The sequence below is a fragment of the Scyliorhinus torazame genome, chromosome 18, assembly GCF_047496885.1.
Source record: "Scyliorhinus torazame isolate Kashiwa2021f chromosome 18, sScyTor2.1, whole genome shotgun sequence".
In the NCBI taxonomy this organism is placed as follows: Eukaryota; Metazoa; Chordata; class Chondrichthyes; order Carcharhiniformes; family Scyliorhinidae; genus Scyliorhinus; species Scyliorhinus torazame.
In genome coordinates this window covers 152,762,511-152,777,046 of record NC_092724.1, presented here as the reverse complement: position 1 = coordinate 152,777,046, position 14,536 = coordinate 152,762,511, and the positions used below count along the sequence as shown (strand labels likewise).

At 51.4% G+C, this 14,536-nt stretch overlaps 1 protein-coding gene across 6 annotated transcripts in view; it reads left to right on the top strand.

The window, feature by feature from the left end:
* Positions 1–14,536, top strand: part of aatkb (apoptosis-associated tyrosine kinase b) — a 397,927-nt gene that overhangs the window by 288,679 nt on the left and 94,712 nt on the right. The gene's annotated exons all lie outside the window — the stretch shown is intronic.

The following is a 14,536-nucleotide window of genomic DNA, read 5'->3' as shown; positions in this document are numbered from 1 at the left end:
GCAGTCGCCATTTATTTAGAATTTTTTGAGGAGCCAATGCGTCTTTCGCAATGGGCGAGGGTGGCAAAGATATCACTGGACGATTAACCAGAGGCCCGGGCTAATGCTCTGAGGACATGGGTTCAAATCCCACCACGGCAGCTAGTGGAATTTAAATTCAATTAATTAATCTCGAATATGAAGCCTATTTGAGCAAAGGTAGCCATGGCAACTAACATGGATGGTTGTTAAAAACCCATTTGGTTCACTCATGCCCCTTCAGGGAAGGAAATCTGCCAACCTTACCTGGTCAAGCCTATATGTGACTCCAGACCCTGCAGCAGTGTAGTTGACCCTTTACTGTCCCCTGAAATGACCACTCAGTTAAGGTCAGTTATGGATGGGCCGCAAGTGCTGGCTTGGCCAGTGACTTCCGTGTGGTGATATGCATCACTGCAAATACACATGGGGTTAATGTAGATACAAGAGAACTAAATAAACACTAGAGGGAGCACCAGAGACATCATGACACACAGACATTCAACCAATAGGTCAGTAAGATAGGACACGACCAATGGGCAGTCAAGGCACCCAGAGGTGACACTACCAAAAGGGGGCTACCCATATAAAAGGACAGGGCACACATGCTCGTCCTCTTTTCCATAGGCGACACTCAGAGAGACGGGGCAGATCCGGGAAGCATCACGCTCACCACATGGATTAGAGCAGACTGGTTAGTTAGATTGTGTTACTATAGCAAGATTAGCAGGAGAGTCGAACTCAAGTAGGAGAATTGTTAACTGTTCAATAAATGTGTTAAACCTATCTCCAAGTCTGAACCTTCCTTTGTCAGAGTATACATCAAGGATTCAGCTTATGCTACATGAAGAAGCATAACACAACATTCCGCATCCCAATGAAGTCATTAAAACAATTAGAAAGCTGCAATCCCTGATTCCTGCTGAGTTGACTGATCTCAGTGGAATAGCAGTCCCAGCACTGAGCTAGTAAAAGACAACACAGCAAGGTAGCCATTCCCAATCGCTACTCAGTGTCCCTGGAAAGAGCGTGCATGAGTGCGTGTCAGTGAGTGCGTTTCTGTCTGTATGTGCATGTGTGTATGTGCATGTGAGGGTATGCATGTGCGTGAGCATGTGCGTGGGAGGACTTTTGTGTGTACATGTCCAAGTATGTGTGTGCGAGTGTGTGTGCAAATTTGTGCATGCGTGTAATGTGTTTGTGAGTGTGCATGAGATTGCATGTGTGTGCACGTTTGTGTGCATGAGCATGTGTGTGTGGGTTTTGTGTGTGCCACATTTGCGTGTGTGTGTGTGCATGTTGTTATGGGTGACGTGTTTTCAGAACCCCAAAATGTATCATGGAGTTCAACCAACCTTCCCCTTTAATGGATTGTTGTTTTTGAAGCACGCGGCTTGTTCCCCAGGTGTGATATTCCAATTATAGACACGTGGTTTTTAACACAAAACAATGTTTATTCTATGAACTCAACTTAATCTTTTAAATAAACATTGGATCCCTTAACACCCTTACTTCAAAGATAACCCCAAAAATAATACAACACTAAATAATCCCTCAAAATATTCCTTCAAACATCCAAACGACTTTAAACCTTCAAAACAGTAACACACCAGGTCACAGTTAATATATATTTTCTGTTGGATGGCAGAGATATATCAGCTTGGTTGACTTCAGCTCCAGCACCTTGCTTTTCTTCCTGCAGCTCTCTGGAAACACACAGACACACCCAAGCTGCTTTCTCAAACTGAAACCAAAAGCAGAAGTGAGCTCAGCTCCCCCACCCCCCCCAACCTCTGACATCACTTCAGTAATATGATCATCTCCATTCCTTAAAGGTACATTGCTTAAACATCTATTTCTTAAAGGTACTCTCACATGACAATGTGTTTGCAAGTATGTGATATGTGTGTGGCACATTTATTTTTTTTGAACGCATTTTATTCAAACTTGTATCAAAGTAGGTTACAGCAAATAAACACCCCGGCAAACATTCTTCCCAAGAATCAACTATACAGTTTGTACAGATTTTTCTTCTTTATCACCCCCCCCCCCCCCATCACCCCCCGCCCCCCACCCTCCCACCCCCCTGCAACGAACAGCTCCTCAAACACGGTCACAAACATTCCCCACCTTTTCTCAAACTCCCCTGCTGAGCCCCTTAACTCATACTTCATCTTCTCTAACCACAGGAAGTCATACAGGTCACCCAACCATGCTGCTACCCCCGGTGGCGATGCCGACCGCCACTCCAGCAACATTCGTCGCTGTGCAATCAGAGAGGCGAAGGCCAAGATATCGGCCTTCCTCCTCTCCATGAGCTCCGGCTTCTCTGAAACCCCAGATATTGCCACCAAAGGGTCCGGGTCCATCTCCTCCACTTTCCTGGCTAAGACCGCGAACACTCCCGCCCAGAATCTTCCCAATTTTTCACAACCCCAAAACATGTGCGCATGATTCGCTGGCCCCCGCTCACACCTCTCACACTCATCCGCTACCCCCTGAAAGAACCCACTCATTCTCGCCCGAGTCATATGCACCCTGTGCACCACCTTAAACTGTATCAGGCTCATCCTTGTACAAGAGGAGGTCCCGTTTACCCTTCGCAGTGCCTCACTCCATACTCCACAATTGATCTCCATTCCCAACTCCGCTTCCCATTTCTCCGTGACCTTCACCACCCACTCGCCTCCCTGCTCCCCCAGCCACTTACATATATCCCCAATTCTTCGCTCCCCTTCCACATCCGGAAGCAGCAGTCGCTCCAGCAGGGTGTATCCCGGCAATCTAGGGAACTCCTTCCAGACCTTTCGAGCAAAGTCCCTAACCTGTAGATACCTGAACTCACTACCCCTCGGCAGCTCTACCCTCTCCCTTAGCTCCTCCAGACTGGCGAACCCTTCCTCCAAATACAAATCCTTCACCTTGACCAGCCCCACTTCCCTCCACCTCCTGTGTACACTATCCACCCCCCCCCCCCCCCCGGCTCAAACCCATGATTGTCGCACAGCGGCGTTAGCACCGACATTCCTTCCACCCTAAAATGCCTCTTCAGCTGATTCCATATCTTCACCGTGGACTGCACCACTGGGCTCCCTGAATACCTACTCGGAGCCATTGGCAATGCTGCCGTCACCATAGCCCTCAAACTAGACCCCTTACAAGATTCCTCCTCCATCCTAACCCACTCTACCCCTTCTCCTTCCCATCACCGCCGCACCTTGTCCACATTCGCCGTCCAATAATAATGAAGCAAGTTTGGCAACGCCAAACCCCCCTGCTGCCTCTGTAACAGGGTCCTCCCCACCCTCGGCACCTTCCCCACCCATACAAAGTCAGAAATGACTGTGTCCACTTTCCGAAAAAAGGCCTTCGGTATAAAGGTCAGGAGAGCCTGAAAGATAAACAAGAACCTCGGCAGAATATTCATTTTCACCACTTGGACCCTCCCCGCCAACGTGCATGTATCCCACCTCTTTAGATCCTCCCTTTGTGGTGTATGAAGATTGGGCCGGGTGGGGAAATGTTTATTTTACCATGTTAATGTTTTTGTTTTTGTTATTGTTATAAAAATTTGCAAATACTTAAATAAAAATATATTTTTTTAAAAGATCCTCCCTGGCCTCCTCCACCAGCTTCGTTAAGTTCCACTCATGGAGCCCCGTCCATTCCCTCGCTGCCTGAATCCCCAACTACCTAAACCTATCCCTCGCTACCGTAAATGGCATCCCCCCTAAATTAGCCCGCTGTGCCAGCTCATTCACCGGGAATACCTCGCTTTTCCCTACATTCAGCTTGTATCCCGAGAACCCTCCAAACCTCCCCAACAGGCCCATAGTCCTTCCCATACTCTCCAATGGATCCGAAACATGCAGCAAGAGGTCATCGGCACAGAGCGACACCCGATCCTCCCTCTGTCCCCTCATTATCCCCTGCCACTCTGCCGACCCCCTAAGAGCCATCGCCAATGGCTCTATGGCCAGCGCAAACAGCAGTGGCGACAGTGGGCACCACTGCCTCGTACCCCTGTGAAAGTCAAAGCTTCGTGAGGGCAGTAGAGGGGATTGGAGGCGCAAGCCTCCGGTAAGGTTGGTAACTTGGAACTTCGAACATGTACCGCCACTCCACCCGATCAAATGCTTTCTCCGCACCCATGGACACCACCACCTCCGGTACCAGAGCTCTCGACGGATTCATCATCACATTCAACAGCCGTCTTATATTACTCGCGAGCTGCCTGCCCTTCACGAAGCCTGTTTGATCTTCTGAACCACCCCCGGGACACAATCCTCCATCCTCCCCGCCAACAACTTAGCCTATACTTTCACATCCGTGTTCAATAATGATATAGGTCTATGCGACCCACATTCCACTGGATCCTTTTTTGGGGATTAGTGTGATTGCTGCCTGCTTCATCGTCTCCGGCAACTCCCCTTCTCCAGTGCTTCATTAAACGCCCCCAATAGATGTGGTGCCAGGTCCGCCGCAAATTCCTTATAAAATTCTGCCGGGTACCCATCCGGCCCAGGGGTCTTCCCCGACTTCATACCCCTGATACTATCCAGCACCTCCCTCAGCCCTAGGGGCTCCTCCAACGCCTTCCTCTTTGCTTCCTCTACCTGGGGAAATTCCAGCTCGTCCAGAAACTACCCCATGTCCCCCTCCTCTCCTCCTGGGTCTGCCTCATAAAGTCCCTGGTAATACTCTCTGAATGCCTCATTTATCTTCCCTGGCTCTGACACCACATCCCCAGCCCCAGTCCGGATCTTCAATATTTCCCTGGGCGCAGCCTGCCTCCGCAGCTGGTGCACCAGCATGCGGCTCGTCTTCTCCCCATAATCGTATTGCACCCCTCTTGCCCTACACGGTTGCCCTACCACCCTCCCTGTTGATAGCCTGTCAAATTGCCCCTGCAACTTTTTCCTCCTCGCCAATCCCTCCACGGTGGGCACCCTCGAATATTCCCTGTCCACCTTCGCTACCTCGCTCACTAGACGGTCATGTTCCGCCCTCCTTTCCTTATTCGCACAAACCGTAAATGAGATCATTTCTCCCCGGACCACTGCCTTCAGTGCTTCCCCAAAAATGCCTGCCTACACCTCCCCATTCTGATTGAACTCCACATAATCCCTAATCGCCAACCGCACCTTATCACAAAAACCTCCATCCGCCAACAACCCCGAGTCAAACCTCCACCCCGGCCTCTGCTCTCGTCCCGTACTGAACCGAATATCCAGCCAGTGGGGTGCATGATCCGAGATAACTATCCCCGCATACTCTGCCCCTTAACCCCAACCAAAATCTCCCAACTCACTACAAAGTAATCAATCCTCGAATACACCTAATAGACGTGTGAAAAGAAGGAATACTCCCTTCTCCCTGCGTTCTGAAAGTGCCATGGATCCACCATACCCATCCTCTCCATAAACCCCCCCAGCTCCCTTGCCATTTGTACCCTACCCATTGATCTGGGCCTCGATCTATCCACCCTCGGCTCCAGGGGCAGCACGGTAGCATTGTGGATAGCACAATTGCTTCACAGCTCCAGGGTCCCAGGTTCGATTCTGGCTTGGGTCACTGTCTGTGCGGAGTCTGCACATCCTCCCCGTGTGTACGTGGGTTTCCTCAGGGTGCTCCGGTTTCCTCCCACAGTCCAAAGATGTGCAGGTTAGGTGGATTGGCCATAATAAATTGCCCTTAGTGTCCAAAATTGTCCTTAATGTTGGCTGGGGTTACTGGGTTGTGGGGATAGGGTGGAGGTGTTGACCTTGGGTAGGGTACTCTTTCCAAGAGCCGGTGCAGACTCGATGGGCCGAATGGCCTCCTTCTGCACTGTAAATTCTATGAAAATCTTCTCCCATGATCAACTGGTAAGTGGCCAAATCCGGGATTACTGCCAGCAACCCCCTCATAAAACCCACATCATCCCAATTTGGGGCATACACATTTACCAACACTACCGGTGCCCCTGCCAATACCCCACTCCCAATCACATATCTCCCACCTGCATCCCATTTTTTTGTTCATTAAAATCACCACACCCCTCGATTTCAAATCAAACCCCGAATGAAAAACCTGCCCAACCCACCCCTTCCTTAACCTAACCTGGTCCTTCACACGGAGGTGTGTCTCCTGCAAAAAGACAACCCCCGCTTTCAAGCTCCTGAGGTTCACGAACACCCGCGACCTTTTAACCGGCCCATTCAGTCCCTGGACGTTCCACGTTACCAACCTTACCGGAGGCTTGCGCCTCCAATCCCCTCTACCACCCGTCATCTTCCCCACATAACTCCTGCCCCTTTAATTCCACTCTGTACCTAGCCCACCCCAGATGGCCCCTTTCTTCGCCCTTGACCATGTCATCTCTCACCCCCTGCCGTGTCGCAGAAACCCCCACCCCCGCCCGCTTTTCCCCTTCTTCCCCCCCCCCCACTTCCCCTTTCCCCCCTCCCCCCGGCCACCCCTCGTGGCCTTCTTCCCCACCACCTCACTTCCGTTCACCAGCATAACCGGCTAGCGTGGCTGCCCCTGCCCAAAGGCACATCCTAATGACCCCACCCAAACAAGGACTTCTCCTGAACTCCAGGTAGCCGTCTCCAAAAGCAAACAAACGGATGTTAAACACAAACAGTCCCATAAAACAGGAGGGGGGGGATGGGAACATCCATCCCCACATAAACCTTTCACCCCTACAACTCCTTACAATCTCAACATTGAACAGAACCCCCCCGCCCCCACAAAAAAAGGCGAAATCCCCCAATCCCTACACCCACTTCAAACATGCTCCCGACCATTACACAGTGCCAGCACCCCGGTTCCCAAGCATTGGCCACTCAGTTCTCCCCCAGTTTATGCTCCTTAATGAAGTCTTCGGCCGCTTCAGGGGTTTCAAAATAATACTCCCGGCCTCCGAACGTCACCCATAATTTCGCCGGGTAGAGCACCCCAAGCCTGATCTGCCGCCGGTACAGCACCGCCTTGGCCTTGTTGAAACCTGCTCACCGTTTTGCCAACTCGGCTCCGGTGTCCTGATACATCCGGACGTTATTTCCCTCCCAGTCCCAGCTACGCTTCTCCCTGGCCCTCCGTAGAATTTTCTCTTTCTCCACAAATTTATGGATTCTCACGATCACCGCCTGTGGCAGCTCCCCAGCTCTAGGCTTTTGCCTCGGAGACCTATGCGCTCGGTCCACTTCAGGGGCCTTATCCAGCATCCCTTCTGCCACCAGCCCCGCCAGCATCCTCGAGACGTACCGCGTGGCACTCACACCTTCCACTCCTTCAGGCAGGCCCACTATTCGCAGGTTCTGCCTTCTCGAGGTATTCTCCTGCTCCTCCACCTTTGCCCTCAGAGTTTTACAAAGGTCTCCTAGCAGCCCCACCTCCAGAGCCACCACACGATCGCTGTGGTCCGAGATCACTCCTTCAATCTCCCGAATCTGTGACCCCTGCACCTCCAAACACCTTTCCATCTGCTCCAAAGTACTCTTCAGGGGTGCCACAGCTTCTTCAATGGCTTTTGCATGATCCTCACATATTTCTTTCCTGTTTATGGAATTCCTCCTTGATAAAAGTCATCAGTTCCTGTATCTGGGGCCTTACAGCTTGCCCCTCCCCCGCCTGCGTGCTGGAAGAGGCTGTTGCTGCAGCACCAGACTGTTTCAACTTTCCAACCAAATTTCACACTGTTTTCTGCCGGGTCCGGTGATCAGAAGACATACCATTCCAGGGGTAAACTACTCCTCTAACATTCACCTACACATTTTCATCAAAATTCCACCCGGATCTGGGTACAAAGAGCCCTTTTCTGTGACTTTGCACAGGAACAGCCCTTTATGTGACCAATCACTCCATGGTCACAATCGGAAGCGTGTGTGGCACATTTGTGGATGTATGTGAGTGTGTGTGTGTGGCATATTTGCGTATGCGTGTGCGCGATCGCTAGGTGGGTGGTAACTGCATTGAATTTGTCTGGATGAGGCACTGGATGGCTCTGTCTGGTTAAGGCACTGGATGGCTCTGTCTGGTTAAGGCACTGGATGGTTCTGTCTGGTTAAGGCACTGGATGGCTCTGTCTGGGTAAGGCACGATGGCTCTGTCTGGTTAAGGCACTGGATGGCTCTGTCTGGTTAAGGCACTGGATGGCTCTGTCTGGTTAAGGCACTGGATGGCTCTGCCTGGTTAAGGCACTGGATGGCTCTGTCTGGTTAAGGCACTGGATGGTTCTGTCTGGTTAAGGCACTGGATGGCTCTGTCTGGTTAAGGCACTGGATGGTTCTGTCTGGTTAAGGCACTGGATGGCTCTGTCAGGTTATGGCACTGGATGGCTCTGTCTGGTTAAGGCACTGGATGGTTCTGTATGGTTAAGGCACTGGATGGCTCTGTCTGGTTAAGGCACTGGATGGCTCTGTCTGGGTAAGGCACGATAGCTCTGTCTGGTTAAGGCACTGCATGGTTCTGTATGGTTATGGCACTGGATGGCTCTGTCTGGTTAAGGCACTGGATGGCTCTGTCTGGTTAAGGCACTGGATGGCTCTGTCTGGTTACGCACTGGATGGTTCTGGATGGTTAAGGCACTGGATGGCTATGTCTGGTTAAGGCACTGGATGTCTCTGTCTGTTTAAGGCACTGGATGGCTCTGTCTGGTTAAGGCACTGGATGGCTCTGTCTGGTTAAGGCACTGGATGTCTCTGTCTGGTTAAGGCACGGGATGTCTCTGTGTGGTTAAGGCACTGGATGGCTCTGTCTGGTTAAGGGATTGGATGTCTCTGTCTGGTTAAGGTATTGGATGGCTCTGGTTTAAGCACTGGATGGCTCTGTCTGGTTAAGGCACTGGATGGCTATATCTGCGTAAGGCACTGGATGTCTCTGTCTGGTTAAGGCACTGGATGGCTCCGTCTAGTTAAGGCACTGGATGGCTCTGTGTGGTTAAGGCACTGAATGGCTCTGTCTGGTTAAGGCACTGGATGGCTCTGTCTGGTTAAGGCACTGGATGGCTCTGTCTGGGTAAGGCACGATGGCTCTGTCTGGTAAAGGCACTGCATGGTTCTGTATGGTTATGGCACTGGATGGCTCTGTCTGGTTAAGGCACTGGATGGCTCTGTCTGGTTAAGGCACTGGATGGCTCTGTCTGGTTAAGGCACTGGATGGCTCTGTCAGGTTAAGGCACTGGATGGCTCTGTCTGGTTAAGGTATTGGATGGCTCTGTCTGGTTAAAGCACTTGATGGCTCTGTCTGGGTAAGGCACTGGATGGCTCTGTCTGGTTACGCACTGGATGGTTCTGGATGGTTAAGGCACTGGATGGCTCTGTCTGGTTAAGGCACTGGATGTCTCTGTCTGTTTAAGGCACTGGATGGCTCTGTCTGGTTAAGGCACTGGATGGCTCTGTCTGGTTAAGGCACTGGATGTCTCTGTCTGGTTAAGGCACTGGATGTCTCTGTCTGGTTAAGGCACTGGATGGCTCTGTCTGGTTAAGGGACTGGATGTCTCTGTCTGGTTAAGGTATTGGATGGCTCTGTCTGGTTAAAGTACTGGATGGCTCTGTCTGGTTAAGGCACTGGATGGCTCTATCTGCGTCAGGCACTGGATGTCTCTGTCTGGTTAAGGCACTGGATGGCTCTGTCTAGTTAAGGCACTGGATGGCTCTGTGTGGTTAAGGCACTGAATGGCTCTGTCTGGTTAAGGCACTGGATGGCTCTGTCTAGGAAAAGCACTGGATGGCTCTGTCTGGTTAAGGCACTGGATGTCTCTGTCTGGTTACGGCACAATGGCTCTATCTGGTTAAGGCACTGGATGGCTCTGTCTGGTTAAGGCACTGGATGGCTCTGTCTGGCTAATACACTGGATGTCTCTGTCTGGTTTCGGCACAACGGATCTGTCTGGCTAAGGCACTGGATGTCTCTGGCTGATTAAGGCACTCTATGGCTCTGTCTGTTTAAGGCACTGGTTGGCTCTGTTTGGTTATGGCACTGGATGGCTCTGTCTGGGTAAGGCACGATGGCTCTGTCTGGTTAAGGCACTGGATGGGTCTGTCTGGTTAAGGCACTGGATGTCTCTGGCTGATTAAGGCACTGTATGGCTCTGTCTGTTTAAGGCACAGGTTGGCTCTGTTTTCTTATGGCACTGGATGGCTCTGTCTGGTTAAGGGACTGGATGGCTCTGTCTGGTTAAGGGACTGGATGGCTCTGTCTGGTTAAGGCACTGGATGGCTCTGTCTGGTTACACACTGGATGGCTCTGTCTGGTTAAAGCACTGGATGGCTCTGTCTGGGTAAGGCACTGGATGGCTCTGTCTGGTTAAGGCACAATAGCTCTGTCTGGTTAAGGCACTGGTTGGCTCTGTCTGGTAAAAGCACTGGATGGCTCTGTCTGGTTAAGGCACTGGTTGGCTCTGTCTGGATAAGGCACTGGATGGCTCTGTCTGGCTAAGGCACTGGATGGCTCTGTCTGGTTAAGGCATTGGATGGCTCTGTCTGGCTAAGGCACTGAATGGCTCTGTCTGGTTAAGGCACTGGATGGCTCTGTCTGGTTAAAGTACTGGATGGCTCTGTCTGGTTAAAGCACTGGATGGCTCTGTCTGGTTAAAGCACTGGATGGCTCTGTCTGGGTAAGGCACTGGATGGCTCTGTCTGGTTAAGGCACAATAGCTCTGTCTGGTTAAGGCACTGGTTGGCTCTGTCTGGTAAAAGCACTGGATGGCTCTGTCTGGTTAAGGCACTGGTTGGCTCTGTCTGGATAAGGCACTGGATGGCTCTGTCTGGCTAAGGCACTGGATGGCTCTGTCTGGTTAAGGCATTGGATGGCTCTGTCTGGCTAAGGCACTGAATGGCTCTGTCTGGTTAAGGCACTGGATGGCTCTGTCTGGTTAAAGTACTGGATGGCTCTGTCTGGTTAAGGCACTGGATGGCTCTGTCTGGTTAAAGCACTGGATGGCTCTGTCTGGTTAAGACACTGGTTGGCTCTGTTTGGTTCAAGCACTGGATGGCTCTGTCTGGTTAAAGCACTGGGTGGCTCTGTCTGGCTAAGGCACTGGATGGCTCTGTCGGGTTAAAGCGCTGGATGCCTCTGTCTGGCTAAGGCACTGGATGACTCTGTCTGGTTAATGCACTGAATGGCTCTGTCTGGTTAAGGCATTGGATGGCTCTGTCTGGGTAAGGCGCTGGATGGCTCTGTCTGGCTAAGGCACTGGATGGCTCTGTTTAGTTGAGGCACTGGATGGCACTGTCTGGCTAAGGCACTGGATGGCTCTGTCTGGTTAAGGCACTGGATGGCTCTGTCTGGTTAAAGCACTGGATGGCTTTGTCTGGTTAAGGCACTGGATGGCTCTGTCTGGTTAAAGCACTGGATGGCTTTGTCTGGCTAAGGCACTGGATGGCTATGTCTGGTTAAGGCACTGTATGTCTCTGTATGTTTAAGGCACTGGATGGCTCTGTCTGGTTAAGGCACTGGATGGCTCTGTCTGGTTAAGGCACTGGATGTCTCTGTCTGGTTAAGGCACGGGATGTCTCTGTGTGGTTAAGGCACTGGATGGCTCTGTCTGGTTAAGGGACTGGATGTCTCTGTCTGGTTAAGGTATTGGATGGCTCTGGTTTAAGCACTGGATGGCTCTGTCTGGTTAAGGCACTGGATGGCTATATCTGCGTAAGGCACTGGATGTCTCTGTCTGGTTAAGGCACTGGATGGCTCCGTCTAGTTAAGGCACTGGATGGCTCTGTGTGGTTAAGGCACTGAATGGCTCTGTCTGGTTAAGGCACTGGATGGCTCTGTCTGGTTAAGGCACTGGATGGCTCTGTCTGGGTAAGGCACGATGGCTCTGTCTGGTTAAGGCACTGCATGGTTCTGTATGGTTATGGCACTGGATGGCTCTGTCTGGTTAAGACACTGGATGGCTCTGTCTGGTTAAGGCACTGGATGGCTCTGTCTGGTTAAGGCACTGGATGGCTCTGTCAGGTTAAGGCACTGGATGGCTCTGTCTGGTTAAGGTATTGGATGGCTCTGTCTGGTTAAAGCACTTGATGGCTCTGTCTGGGTAAGGCACTGGATGGCTCTGTCTGGTTACGCACTGGATGGTTCTGGATGGTTAAGGCACTGGATGGCTCTGTCTGGTTAAGGGACTGGATGGTTCTGGATGGTTAAGGCACTGGATGTCTCTGTCTGTTTAAGGCACTGGATGGCTCTGTCTGGTTAAGGCACTGGATGGCTCTGTCTGGTTACGCACTGGATGGTTCTGGATGGTTAAGGCACTGGATGGCTCTGTCTGGTTAAGGCACTGGATGTCTCTGTCTGTTTAAGGCACTGGATGGCTCTGTCTGGTTAAGGCACTGGATGGCTCTGTCTGGTTAAGGCACTGGATGTCTCTGTCTGGTTAAGGCACTGGATGTCTCTGTCTGGTTAAGGCACTGGATGGCTCTGTCTGGTTAAGGGACTGGATGTCTCTGTCTGGTTAAGGTATTGGATGGCTCTGTCTGGTTAAAGTACTGGATGGCTCTGTCTGGTTAAGGCACTGGATGGCTCTATCTGCGTCAGGCACTGGATGTCTCTGTCTGGTTAAGGCACTGGATGGCTCTGTCTAGTTAAGGCACTGGATGGCTCTGTGTGGTTAAGGCACTGAATGGCTCTGTCTGGTTAAGGCACTGGATGGCTCTGTCTAGGAAAAGCACTGGATGGCTCTGTCTGGTTAAGGCACTGGATGTCTCTGTCTGGTTACGGCACAATGGCTCTATCTGGTTAAGGCACTGGATGGCTCTGTCTGGTTAAGGCACTGGATGGCTCTGTCTGGCTAATACACTGGATGTCTCTGTCTGGTTTCGGCACAACGGATCTGTCTGGCTAAGGCACTGGATGTCTCTGGCTGATTAAGGCACTCTATGGCTCTGTCTGTTTAAGGCACTGGTTGGCTCTGTTTGGTTATGGCACTGGATGGCTCTGTCTGGGTAAGGCACGATGGCTCTGTCTGGTTAAGGCACTGGATGGGTCTGTCTGGTTAAGGCACTGGATGTCTCTGGCTGATTAAGGCACTGTATGGCTCTGTCTGTTTAAGGCACAGGTTGGCTCTGTTTTCTTATGGCACTGGATGGCTCTGTCTGGTTAAGGGACTGGATGGCTCTGTCTGGTTAAGGGACTGGATGGCTCTGTCTGGTTAAGACACTGGTTGGCTCTGTCTGGTTAAGGCACTGGATGGCTCTGTCTGGTTACACACTGGATGGCTCTGTCTGGTTAAAGCACTGGATGGCTCTGTCTGGGTAAGGCACTGGATGGCTCTGTCTGGTTAAGGCACAATAGCTCTGTCTGGTTAAGGCACTGGTTGGCTCTGTCTGGTAAAAGCACTGGATGGCTCTGTCTGGTTAAGGCACTGGTTGGCTCTGTCTGGATAAGGCACTGGATGGCTCTGTCTGGCTAAGGCACTGGATGGCTCTGTCTGGTTAAGGCATTGGATGGCTCTGTCTGGCTAAGGCACTGAATGGCTCTGTCTGGTTAAGGCACTGGATGGCTCTGTCTGGTTAAAGTACTGGATGGCTCTGTCTGGTTAAGGCACTGGATGGCTCTGTCTGGTTAAAGCACTGGATGGCTCTGTCTGGTTAAGACACTGGTTGGCTCTGTTTGGTTCAAGCACTGGATGGCTCTGTCTGGTTAAAGCACTGGGTGGCTCTGTCTGGCTAAGGCACTGGATGGCTCTGTCGGGTTAAAGCGCTGGATGCCTCTGTCTGGCTAAGGCACTGGATGACTCTGTCTGGTTAATGCACTGAAAGGCTCTGTCTGGTTAAGGCATTGGATGGCTCTGTCTGGGTAAGGCACTGGATGGCTCTGTCTGGCTAAGGCACTGGATGGCTCTGTTTGGTTGAGGCACTGGATGGCACTGTCTGGCTAAGGCACTGGATGGCTCTGTCTGGTTAAGGCACTGGATGGCTCTGTCTGGTTAAAGCACTGGATGGCTTTGTCTGGTTAAGGCACTGGATGGCTCTGTCTGGTTAAAGCACTGGATGGCTTTGTCTGGCTAAGGCACCGGATGGCTCTGTCTGGTTAAGGCACTGAATGGCTCTGTCTGGTTACGGCACTGGATGGCTCTGTCTTGTTAAGGCACTGGACGGCTCAGTTTGGTTAAGACACTGGATGGCTCTGTCTGGTTAAGGCACTGGATGGCTCTGTCTGGTTAAGGCACTGGATGGCTCTGTCTGGTTAAGGTATTGGATGGCTTGGTCTGGATAAGACACTGGTTGGCTCTGTCTGGTTAAGACACTGGATGGCTCTGTCTGGTTAAGGCACTGGATGGCTCTGTCTGGTTAAGGTATTGGATGGCACTGTCTGATTAAGACACTCGATGTCTCTGTCTGGTTAAGGCACTGGATGGCTCTGTCTGGTTAAGGCACTGGATGGCTTCTTTCTGGTTAAGGTATTTTATGGCTCTGTCTGGTTTAGGCACTGGATGGCTCTGTCTGGTTAAGACACTGGTTGGCTCTGTCTGGCTAAGGCACTGGATGGCTCTGTCTGGCTAAGGCACTGGATGTCTCTGTCTGGTTAAGGC